Source organism: Hylobates moloch, unplaced genomic scaffold (assembly GCF_009828535.3).
Source record: "Hylobates moloch isolate HMO894 unplaced genomic scaffold, HMol_V3 SCAFFOLD_5, whole genome shotgun sequence".
NCBI classification, from domain to species: domain Eukaryota; kingdom Metazoa; phylum Chordata; class Mammalia; order Primates; family Hylobatidae; genus Hylobates; species Hylobates moloch.
In genome coordinates this window covers 90,368,758-90,380,435 of record NW_026652280.1, presented here as the reverse complement: position 1 = coordinate 90,380,435, position 11,678 = coordinate 90,368,758, and the positions used below count along the sequence as shown (strand labels likewise).

The 11,678-nt window shown below is 50.8% G+C and overlaps 2 pseudogenes; one reads left to right on the top strand and one right to left on the bottom strand.

The window, feature by feature from the left end:
* The first annotated feature begins 2,982 nt into the window (after window positions 1-2,982).
* Window positions 2,983-7,048, top strand: LOC116467897 (putative uncharacterized protein DDB_G0291608; annotated as a pseudogene).
* Window positions 7,049-8,864: 1,816 nt separating this feature from the next.
* Window positions 8,865-9,717, bottom strand: LOC116468260 (uncharacterized protein C2orf16-like; annotated as a pseudogene).
* Between the last annotated feature and the right edge of the window lie 1,961 nt (window positions 9,718-11,678).

Sequence of the window (11,678 nt, the reverse complement as noted above, 5' to 3'; positions counted from 1 at the left end):
ACAGTGACTGCTTGGATGGACGAAGGGCTGGGGAGAGGCATAGAGAGAAAGGAGGAGGGAAGGGGGGCTCCCTTGTTCCTGAGCTAGTGCAGAGTCCTCCAGGACCCTCTTCTTTTTGTGTCCTGCCTACTCTGTGACCTGGCCAGCTGCATGTTTTCCCAGCAGGCTTGAAGCCAAGCCGTGCTGTGAACATTCCCAAGCCCTGAACACTGAGAAAGGTGTTCACGCTGATGCCCAAAACAGTGAAATCTCAAACATGTGGCTAACTGGAGAAGGTACCTGGACCCTGAGCCAAATCCCTCACAACTCCACGGCCTGGGCCCTCGCTGCAGACACGCCTGGGTGTCCCTCTTCTCTCAGTTGTGGCTGTGGCTTGGACCTACCTACATCTGCCCCCTCTGGCGTTGCGGCCTTGGCTGGCGTCCCCTGCAAAAGATGAAGGGAGGGGAAGGGACACAGCTCTCGTGAGGTCCCCTGACAAATGCTCTTGACTGACCCCCTCTCTGGAGGGGCTGGAGCTGCCCCTGCAGTGACTTCCCTGCCACAGCTTTTGGGGTGACTCCAGCCACAGGACTGGCCAGACAGAACAGTAAAGGAATTCAAAAGAGACCCACCTTATTGGTCACATAATTTTGCATAAATCCCACAGGATAATATTAGCATTGGTTTAAGTGGTTCACTGATTGTTTTAAAGGGATTTGTATTTTAAAGTCTTAACAGAATAAGCAGGGAAAATCCATGCTACCCCTTGATTCTGCCAAAAAACCGCCTGCTTCTTGGAAGAGGCCAGAACCCGTTCAGAGCTGTCATTTACCAATCAGAGGAGAGAGGCTGACTCAGCAGAGATGCGTGTCTCCTCTTCAAGCGGTGAGAGTCTGAAGCCCTCGGACACCAGAGAGGTGTGTGGAAGGGTGTATGGGGGGTTGTGTTTGAATGTGTGTTTGTGAGTTTAAGTGTGTGTGTGACAGAATGCGTGTATGAGTATGTGTATGACTGTGTGAGTGTGAGAGTGTGTGCAAATATGCATGAGGATTTGCATGAGTGTGTGAGTGCACATGAGTGTATGAGCAGGTGCACAAGTGTCAGTGTGTGAGTGTGAATGTGAGATTGTGTGTATGAGTGTGTGAGTGCATGTGAGTCTGAGTCGGTGTAGGGGTGTGTGAGTGTGTGTGAGTGTGTGAGATTGTGTGTATGAGTGTGTGGGTGCATGTGAGTGTACAAGTCAGTGTAGGCGTCTGTCAGTGTGTGAGTGTGTATGTGAGTGAGTGTGAGTGTAAGAATGTGTGAGTGTGTGAATGCATGTGAGTGTACGGGTCGGTGTAGGAGTGTGTCAGTGTGTGAGTGTGAGAATGTGTGTATGAGTGTGTGAGTCCATGTGAGTGTACGAGTCAGTGTAGGGGTGTGTGTTTGTGAGTGTGAGAGTGTGCGTATGCGCTTGCAGAGAGCGGCTCCCATCGCCAGCCCCCGTGGCTGGAACTCCCTGCGGTTATCACTGGAAGTCCTGAGCACAGCTGCCCGCCCTCCAGGCTCTGATGATCCGGCTGAGGCCTGCGGGTCCTCCATGAAGAGCGGCAGCCTGAAGCCCAGACCCCTGCAGACCCAAGGCTCTCTGGGGACGGGCCGGTGCACCGTGTCCTCCTGTCCAGGGCCAGGCGCAGCGAACATGCTCATTAACCACAGATGCCCCTCACCCCCCGCCAGGGCCTGGAGCACGGGCACGTGCGCGTGGACTTTTCAGGAGCAGGATTCACGCTTCTATCACCAGGTTCTGGAATGGGTCTCCCACGCATGTTGACCTGGGCCTCACGTACTACAGCCTCCACGCCGGAAAGAAAAGTCCCGGTTCTGCAGGGTGACCAAGACATGTGAGGAGGACAGGCCAGGGATGGAGGAGCAGGGCAAACTAGGGGTATCGTTCACTCAAATTTGTCCGCGCCCCGTCCAGAGGGTTTTCCTGCTCTGACCCCACCCTGCCCCTCATGCAGACGGAGGGGCGCAGGCGGCCGGCAGGGCGGGGAGAGTGCATCAGCAGTCAGAGAAGCCATGGGGGGCTGAGGGCGGGGACCGCGGCGCTGACTGTCCTGAGAAATAGGAAAAGAGAAAGACACAGAGCGGACCCGATTCTCAACTCAGAACACAAGTGGGGAACAGGAGCCTCTCGGGTCTAGGGCCTCACGGGACATCCCTGCCCCTCCTCTCAATTTTGCTGTGAACCTAAAACCGCTCTGAAAAATAAAGTCCATTAAAAAACGAGCATGGGCTCATGTGGAGGGGACCATCCAGCCCTCAGCTGCTCACTGTGGCTACGAACGCACCCCGAGTCCTCAGAGTGGGCTTTGGCAGCAACGCCACACCCTGGCCTCATCCTGAGCTCAAAGTTCACTCAAATAATCCAGGTCTTTAAAAAAAAATTAGCCACTGTTAAACCAGGCCACCCATTCTGCGTTTTTGTGGTTTCTTTCTTTATTTTTTTTTTGAAATGGAGTCTCGCTCTGTCGCCCAGGCTGGAGTGCAGTGGCGCGATCTCGGCTCACCGCCAGCTGCATCTCCCGGGTTCACACCATTCTCCTGCCTCAGCCTCCTGAGTAGCTGGGACTACAGGCGCCCGCTACCACGCAAGGCTAAGACGGGTTTCAGCATGGTAGCCAGGATGGTCTCGTGATCAGCCTGCCTCGGCTTCCCAATGTGCTGGGATTACAGGTGTGAGCCACCGTGCCTGGCCTTTTTTTCTTTTTTTTTTTAGCATAAAAACAGGGTTTGGTGTATATGTTCTTGTCAAATATTTTCTTTACAATTCTGTAAAAACAATGGACTTGCATGTGGACATGGGATATAAGAATTTGATGCTTTAGAATGATGAGGTTCTGGGCAATTTTTCCTTATTTTCATAATTATTTTATTTATGGCTGCCAAGATGTTACTGTGTAAGAAATAAAAACTGGTAGGGGGAAAAAGTGAAACAAAAACTCCCAAACAGCCAAAATGAGAGCACCCTGGGGTGTTGGCATCGTTTCCTATGGGCAGCCACAGCTGGGGGTCATGCCGACGCCTGACTATGGGGGCTGCAGAGTGAGGGCAGCAATGAAAATGCACAGCCCTGCAATTAGGAGCTAGTAATAAGGTAAGAACACGATGTCAAGGAGCAGGCATTTGCTGAAACTCTTGGGATGAAATCATCTGGGTAGACCCAAGAGCCAAAAACTTGGAATCCCCAAATTTTCCTGAACTCTAAGCAGCCTGTCCTGGCCCTCCCTAATCACCCCCTCACCCGCAGCTAAGATGGTCCCATCTCCCTTAGAAAGACCCCTTCCAATGACATCAGCTGAAGCAGTCACCACTCAAGGACCCACCACCATCCTCCAACCCACAGGAGAGGTGGCCCCCAGAACAGCACAGGTGGAAGCGAGTGAGCCTGTGTGGGAAGGAGACAGCTACACATAGTGCAGGTACAGGGTGCCGCCCGTCTCATCGTCCAGAGCAGGGGAAGTTGGAACAGGAAAGGATGAGAAATGAGAGAAAGTCAAGTCAAGCATGTCTATTCGGGTGCCCTCACCAGGGTTTGGGTTTTAAAGTGATAGTCTGAACATGGGGACTGGCATTCACAGTCGGCTAGGTTGGCAACCAGGCCTGAACTGTACAAAATCATACATCAGTGATGAGCCCCTTTTCACGTGCTTATTAGCCATTTGTGCCTCTTCTTTGGAAAATGCCCACCTAAACCCTCTGCTAAGTTTTTAATAGGATTGTGTGTTTGAGTGCTAAGAATTCTTTATGTCTGGATGCAAGTTCATTATCAAATATACAATTCAGAAGTAGTTTCTCCTAGTCTGTTGATGTCTTTTCATTTTCTTGATAGTGCTCTTAGAAGCATAAGAACTATTCCGGGCACGGTGGCTCACACCTGTAATCCCAGCACTCTGGGAGGCAGAGATGAGCAGATCACGAGGTCAGGAGATCGAGACCATCCTGGCTAACACGGTGAAACCCCGTCTCTACTAAAAATACAAAAAAATTAGCCAGGCGGGATGGTGGGCACCTGTAGTCCCAGCTACTTGGGAGGCTGAGGGAGGAGAATGGCGTGAACCTGGGAGGCAGAGCTTGCAGTGAGCCAAGATCGAGCCACTGAACTCCAGCCTGGGCAACAAAGCAAGACTCCATCTCAAGAAAAAAAAAAAAAAAAAAGAAGCATAAAAACTATTAGTTTTGACATAGTTAGTTAATCTAGTTTTTCCTTTTTCTCCTTATGCTTTTGGTGTCATTCTCTAAGAGCCATTGCATACTCCAAGGTCATAAAGACTTAATCTGTTTTTATTTGAACAGTCCTCTAGTTTTGGCTTTTACAAGTAGGCCATTGAGCTATTTTTTTCTGTTTTTGTTTTGTTCGTTTGTTTGGTATATGGTAAGAGGTAAAGGTCCAAATTCATTCTATTGCATGTGGACATCCAGTTATCTCAGTGGCATTTTTTGTTGAAAAGTTTCCTTTTTTCCCATGGAATTGTTTCCTACTCTTGTTGAAAATCCATAGACCACAACTGTAAGGCTTCATCTCAAGGGTCTCAAATCTACTCCATTAATGCATCTTTCTATCTTTAGACAACCACCACGCTGCCTTGATTACTGTTTTCCTTGCAACCCATTTAGAAATTGGAAAACATGAGTCCCCAACTTTGTTTCTCTTTTTCAAGATTGTTTTAGCTATTTAGGGTCCCTTGAATGTTTACATGAATTTTAGAATCAGCTTGTCAACTTCTGCAGAAAAGAAACCTGGGATGTAATTGCATTGAATTGGTAGATCAAGTTTTTTAGAGTGTTTCAATCTTCACAATATTAGGTTTTCCAATACATGAACATGGGATTTTTCTCCCATTTACTTTGGTCCTCTTTAACTTCTTCTGGTGATGACTTGTAGGGTTAAGTGTCCACATCTTGCATGTTTTGGTTGCTTGTATTACTAGGAATTTTATTCTTTTTGATAGAATTATTCCCTTACATCCTGTTTCCATTGCTCATTGGTGGTTGTAGAAACACAGCTGACTTTTGTGTATAGGACTTGTGCCCTGAACTCTGTTGAGCTCATTTATTGGGCATAATAGTTGTGTGTGTGTATGTGTGTGTGTTTGTGTATGTGTGTGTCCCTTAGGATTTTCTACATACAACATGGTTTTCTGAAAGTAGAGATACTTTTGCTTAGTTTTTTTCCTGCCTGGATGCCTTTTATTTTGTTTTCCTGTCATATTACTCTGGCTGTAGCTTCAGTGAAATGTTGTATAGAAGTGGTGAGTGTGGACGTTCTTTTCTTGTTCCTGATCTCAGGGGGAAATATCCATGTTTTCACAGTTAAGTATGGTGTTCACTGTGGGTAGATGCCTGAGAAAAGTCCTTTCTGTTCCTCCCTGTGCCAGACCACAGCTGGGAAGCCTGTGAGTGGTTGGAGAACACTTGGATTCCTCCTCACTCTGAGCCTAGAGGTGGAGGATACGCCTCAGTCTGTGCTCAGCTACACCATCTTGCGTCCCTGAAGCAGCACAGTTTCCAGTGTTGTCCCACAGAGCATCTCAGGTACACAGCTCATTCTAGACTACTTTCCCCTCTCCCAGATTGACCCCCACTCTGGGGCCTGGCTGAGCATAGAAATCACCCATTTTACCCCTTCCTAGGCACCGAGGGCAAAGATCTCCTTCTCCTCCAACATATCCTCCTATGGGAAAGAAGCAGGAGTCCACAATTCCAACCAAGACAGACTGAATCCCACTGAGACGCAGCTGGGGCTCCCTGTGTACTAATGAGAGATACTCACTCATTCACTCATTCATTCCTCATCTTCATTCATTCATACATACTGCTAGTGATTCCTTCATTAATCAGTTCAGCAACTGTTTCTGGAATGGGAGCTGGGCCTGGTACACAGTTATAGAAGTGGGAGCAATAAGCTATCGGGGGGAGGGGAAGGACGTGTGGCCAGTTTGCCAATGAGACAGAGGCTGGAAGAAAAGAGTCAGTGAGACCAAGGCTGAGGGGTGGAGAATTTATTTAGTGCTGCACCCAGATGCATTTTGGATTTCCGTAGACATGTGATCATTTGGGTTGCAGGACATCCATCTGCAAATGCCATGGAGCTCCTGGCAGGCAAAGGAAAGAAAGGTTTGCTATCTCGCATGGAATTTTTAAGAAGGGGAATTCCAGGCTATTCCTTGGCGTGAGGGCCGCCTCCAGTGTAGTCTGTCTCAGACGTATGGAGGCATGTGGGAAGGAGGGGCAAAGGTGCCTGGGTGTTGGGATATCCTTATAGGGAACGGGCAGGGAGTGGTTCATTCCATTTCCTCGGGGGCTGGAAAAAGAGGCCCTGAGCCAAGGGAGTCATTGTCCAAATCCGGAAGAAGATGTGCTTCATGGGTAGTCACTTGTTGGGAAGCACAGATCTTCAGTAGCACCTGAGGTTTCCCACTAGAGCCTCAGATCTTGCACTGGCAGCACACAGGGACACAGCAGCTAGACTGGGAGCAGCAGGGCTTACAACAGCAGGACTGGCAGCAGGATGACCCAGAGCCTGAGGAGCAGCAGGGATTACAGCAGCTGGACTGGCAGCAGCCACAAGAACCACAGCCTCCCTTAGAGCCACCACAGGAGCCACAGCTACCGCCTCCCTTGGAGGCCGCACAAGAGCCACAGCCCCCTTTGGATCCCCCACAGGAGCCACAGCTGGAGCAGGAATAGGCTGGCACGCAGCAGCATACGGGCCTGCAGCAGCAGACAGGCACACAGCAGCCAGAGCCGCAGCCCCCACAGCCAGAGCCACAGCCCCCACAGCCGGAGCCACAGCCCCCACAGCTGGAGCCACAGCCCCCACTGCCGGAGCCACAGCCCCCACTGCCGGAGCCACAGCCTCCAGAGCAGCCACAGCAGCCCATGGTTCTGGTGGATTGAGGGTGGAGTAGGTAGGGGAGCAGGTGAGAGGGAGGTGCAGGTGTGGAGCCCACTGAGCCTGGGCTCTTTATATACCTGTCTAGGGGTCAGGTGGGTCACAGGGGCCCTTCCTGATTCCTCCTAAAGTTCTTACCCCAGGAAACTTGTGTGTCATTTAAAATAACAAAAATACTGTGTTGCCTCATGACACCCTTCCTCCTCCTACTTGGTTTGCCTTTCCAAACCCTCACGGTCCAAGTCCTTCCCTCTGAGGACCCCCAGGAATGAGTGGAGCCTGGTCTGTTTCCGCCCCGCCCTCCAACCCCAGCCTTCTGCCCCTCTTTTCTCTTCCCCTCGGGGCATTGCTCTCAACGCCCGTGCTCCCCAGGGCTCTGTCCCCACGAGGTGATGGGGCGCTGAGTTCCCTTTTCTCTCCTTCACTTTTCTGCCCCTGCTTCCTGCAAGGCTGATGTTTCTCAATGCTCTCTAAAGGCCTGGAATGCCTGGGCTCCTCCCAGCTCTCCTTCCTGTCTGGCTTTCCTGGTTGAGCGACTGGATGCCTTGTGGGGAGGTCCTCAGCTCTCCTGCCCTGCTCATTTCCAGAGGGTACCTGGCTCCGTACCCGGCAAGAGCCTCACGACCTCCCGGGTCTCAGATCCACTGTCCTCCCTGCCGGGGCATTAGGGAGTTCCTGCCCAAACCCTCCAAAGAGAGCCGTGGGAGGAGGTGGCGGGTGGTCGTGGACCTGGACTCTGGGAATCCGAGATTCTTGTCTGACGCACCAGCCCTCGGCCATGGCTTCGCATTTCCTCTGACGTCCAGCCGGCCTCTCCCTGCCCCGGTGCAGTCTGTGCCTCCCCATCCCACAGGCCTCGCAGCAGCCAGAGCCTCGTCTCTCCCAGGAAGGGCTCAGCACTCCCCGGAGCTCAGTTCCTTGGAGTATCTCTGTGTCCTCGCCTCCGGTGGGCTGCAAAACTATCTGTGCCCTTGTGGATGCTTTTGGGTTTATCTGGCCCATTTTAATTGATATGATGAGAGCAATGGTCTCTGGTGACTTTCTATGTTTGAGTCAGAGCAGAATCTCCATTGTCTCACACACACACGCGTGCACACACACTCACATAGACACGCACAGGCACAGACACACATTCACAAAGACACACACATGCACAGACACTCATTCACACAAACTGGAAATTGTATTATAGAAGAGAAAAGGGACGCACTATCGCGAAGGAAGCCATGCTGCTCAAATTCGAGATGTGTCGTGAACACAGCAGGTCACCAACCTGCCACAGACACAGAGTGTGGGGGCTCCAAGGGGCTCTGTGGCTCCTATGGGGGCTCCAAGGGGCGCTGTTACTCCTGTGGTGGCTCTAATGAGGGCTGTGGTCCTTGTGACTGCTCCCAGTGCAGTTGCTGTAAGCCCTATTGCTGCTCCCCAGGTTGTGGGTCATGCGGCTGTGAGTTCAGCTGCTGCAAGCCCTGCTGCTCCCAGTCCAGCTGCTGAGTCCCCAAAGGGAAAAAGAAGCCAGAACAGTCGGGAGCTGACAGGCAGACTGGAGCCTGGGGTAGCTGGGCTCTCCAGAATGGCAGGAGGGGCAGAGACACTGTCCAGCAGCCTCCTGCCGCCAGACCTGGTGGAGAACAAGACCTTGACCATGCTGAATTTCACTCCTGAACCAGAAGAATCCAGAGTGTATGCATGGATAGAAACACTGGGACAAAAAACCATTGAAAACACTCGTAAGGCGAATCCTTCTGGAACAGCGATAGAAGGCTGGGGTCTGAGGGCAGAGGCAGGAACAGAGGAGGCTCCACTCATTCCTCAGGGTCCTGAGAGGGGAGGACTTGAGCCCAGAGGGTGTAGAGAAGAAAACAATGCAGGAGGAGGAAGTGTGTCACAAGGCAACTCAATATTTTTATTTCAAATGACACACAAATTCCCTAAGGAGAGAACATCAGTAAGAACCAGGAAGGGACCATGTGCACCCCATGACCCCTAGACAGATATATAGAGAGCCCAGGCTCAGGGGGCTCCACATCTGCACCTCTCTCTCACCTCCTCCTCTACCTGCTCCACCCTCAACCCATCAAAACCATGGGCTGCTGTGGCTGCTCCGGAGGCTGTAGCTCTAGCTCTGGGGGCTGTGGCTCCAGCTCTGGGGGCTGTGGCTTGGGCTGTGGGGGCTGTGGCTCTAGCTGCTGTTTGCCCGTCTCTAGCTGCTGCAAGCCTGTGTGCTGCTGTGTGCCAGCCTGTTCCTGCTCCAGCTGTGGCTCCTGTGGGGTCTCTAAAGGGGGCTGTGGGTCCTGTGGGGGCTCTAAAGGGGGCTGTGGGTCCTGTGGGGGCTCTAAAGGGGGCTGTGGGTCCTGTGGGGGCTCCAAGGGGGGCTGTGGCTCTTGTGGTGGCTCCAAGGGAGGCTGTGGCTGTAGCTCTTGTGGTGGCTCTAAGGGGGGCTGTGGTCCTTGTGGCTGCTCCCAGTGCAGTTGCTGCAAGCCCTGCTGCTCCTCCTCAGGCTGTGGGTCATCCTGCTGCCAGTCCAGCTTCTGCAATCTCTGCTGCTCCTCAGGCTGCGGGTCATCCAGTTGCCAATCCAGCTGCTGTAAGCCCTGTTGCTGCCAGTCCACATGCTGTAAACCCTGGTGCTGCTCTTCAGGCTGTGGGTCATCCTGCTGCCAGTCCAGCTGCTGTAAGCCCTGCTGGTCATCCTCAGGCTGTGGGTCATCCTGCTGCCAGTCAAGCTGCTGCAAGCCATGCTGCTCCCAGTCCAGCCGCTGTGTCCCCGTGTGCTGCCAGTGCAAGATCTGAGGCTCTACTAGGAAACCTCAGGTAGCTCCTGAAGTTCTGTGCTTCCCAACAAGTGACTACCCCTCAAGCACATCCTGTTCTGCACCAGAACAATGAGTCCCCTGGCTCAGGGCTTCTTTTTCCAGCCCTTGAGGAAGTGGAATGAACTACTCCTTGCCCATTCCCTATAAGGATATCCCATGCCCTGGGTACTTTGCTCTCCTTCCCACATGCCCCCATATGTCTCAGCCAGACTGCAACTGGGGGTGGCCCTTATGCCAAGGAGGTGCCTACAATTCCCCTTCTTGACAATTCCATGGGAGACAGCAAACTTTCGTTTCCTGTGTCTGCCAGGAGGTCCATGGCATTTGCAGATGGAGGTCCTGCAACCCAAATAATCATGTGTATCTGTGGAAATCCAAAATGCATCTGGGTGCAGCACTAAATAAATTCTCCACCCCTTAGCCTTAGTCTCACTGAGTGTTTTCTTCCAGCTCCTGTCTCATTGGCAAACTGGCCAGATGTCCTTCCTCTCCCTCCCTGGTACTTTATTGCTCCCACTGCTGTAACTATGCGCCAGGCCCAGCTCCCATTCCAGAAACAGTTGTTGAACTGATTAATGAAGGAATCACTAGCAGTGTGTATGAATGAATGAAGTCGAGTGAATGAATGAGTGAATGAGTGAGGATCACTGATTAGTACACAGCGAGCCCCAGCTGTGTCTCAGTGGGATTCAGTCTGTCTTGGTTGGAATTTGGACTCCTACTTCTTCCCCATGGGAGGATATGTTTGGGGGAGAAGGAAATCTTTGCCCTCAGTGCCTACGAAGGGTATAATGGGTGGTGTCTGTGCCCATCTAGGCCCCAGAGTGGGGGTCAATCTGGGAGAGGGGGAAGTGAGTCTAGAATGAGCTGCATCCCTGAGATGCTCTGTAGGACAACACTGGAAACTGTGCTGCTTCAGGGACCCAAGACGGTGTGGCCGAGCATAGGCTCAGGTGTGCCCTCCACCTCTGGGCACAGAGTGATGAAGAACCAAGTGTTCTGCAACAACTCACAGGATTCACAGCTTTGGTTTGGCACAGGGAGGAACAGAAGGGACTTTTCTCAGTCTCATAAAGGGCATCTACCCACAGTGAACACTATATGTAACTGTGAAAACCTGGATGTTTCCCCTAAGATCAGGAACAAGAAAGGGATGTCCACACCCACCACTTCTATGCAACATTTCACTGAAGCTATAGCCAGAGTAATATGACAAGAAAATGAAAAAAAAGGCACCCAAGCTGGGAAAAAAGCAAAAGTATCTCTATTTACAGAAAATCTCATCTTGTATGTAGAAAATCCTAGGGGACACACACACACACACACACACATACACACACAACTATTATGCTCAATAAATGAGCTGAACAGAGTGCAGAGCACAACTCCTATACACAAAAGTCAGCTGTGTTTCTACAACCAGTAATGAACAATCCAAACACCATGAAAAGGAACAATTCTATCAAAAAGAATAAAATTCCTAGGAATACAAGCAACCCAAAAGTGCAAGACTTGGACACTTAACACCACAAGACATCATTGGAAGAAGTTAAAGAAGACCAAAGTAAATGGGGGAAAAATCCCATGTTCATGTATTGGAAGACCTAATATTGTGAAAATTGAAACACTCTAAAAAAATTGATCTACCAATTCAATGCAATTACATCTCAGGTTTCTTTTCTGCAGAATTTGATGAGCTGATTCTAAAATTTATGTAAACATTCAAGGAAGCCTAAATAGCTAAAACAATCTTGAAAAAGAAAAACAAATTTGGGGACTCATGTTTTCCAATTTCTAAATGGACTACAAAGCAAACAGTAATCAAGGCAGCGTGGTGCTTGTCTAAGGATGGAAAGATGCATTAATGGGTTAGATTCGAGGCTCTTGAGATAAAGCCTCCCATTTTTTTTTTTTTTTTTTTTTTTGAGACGGAGTCTCGCTCT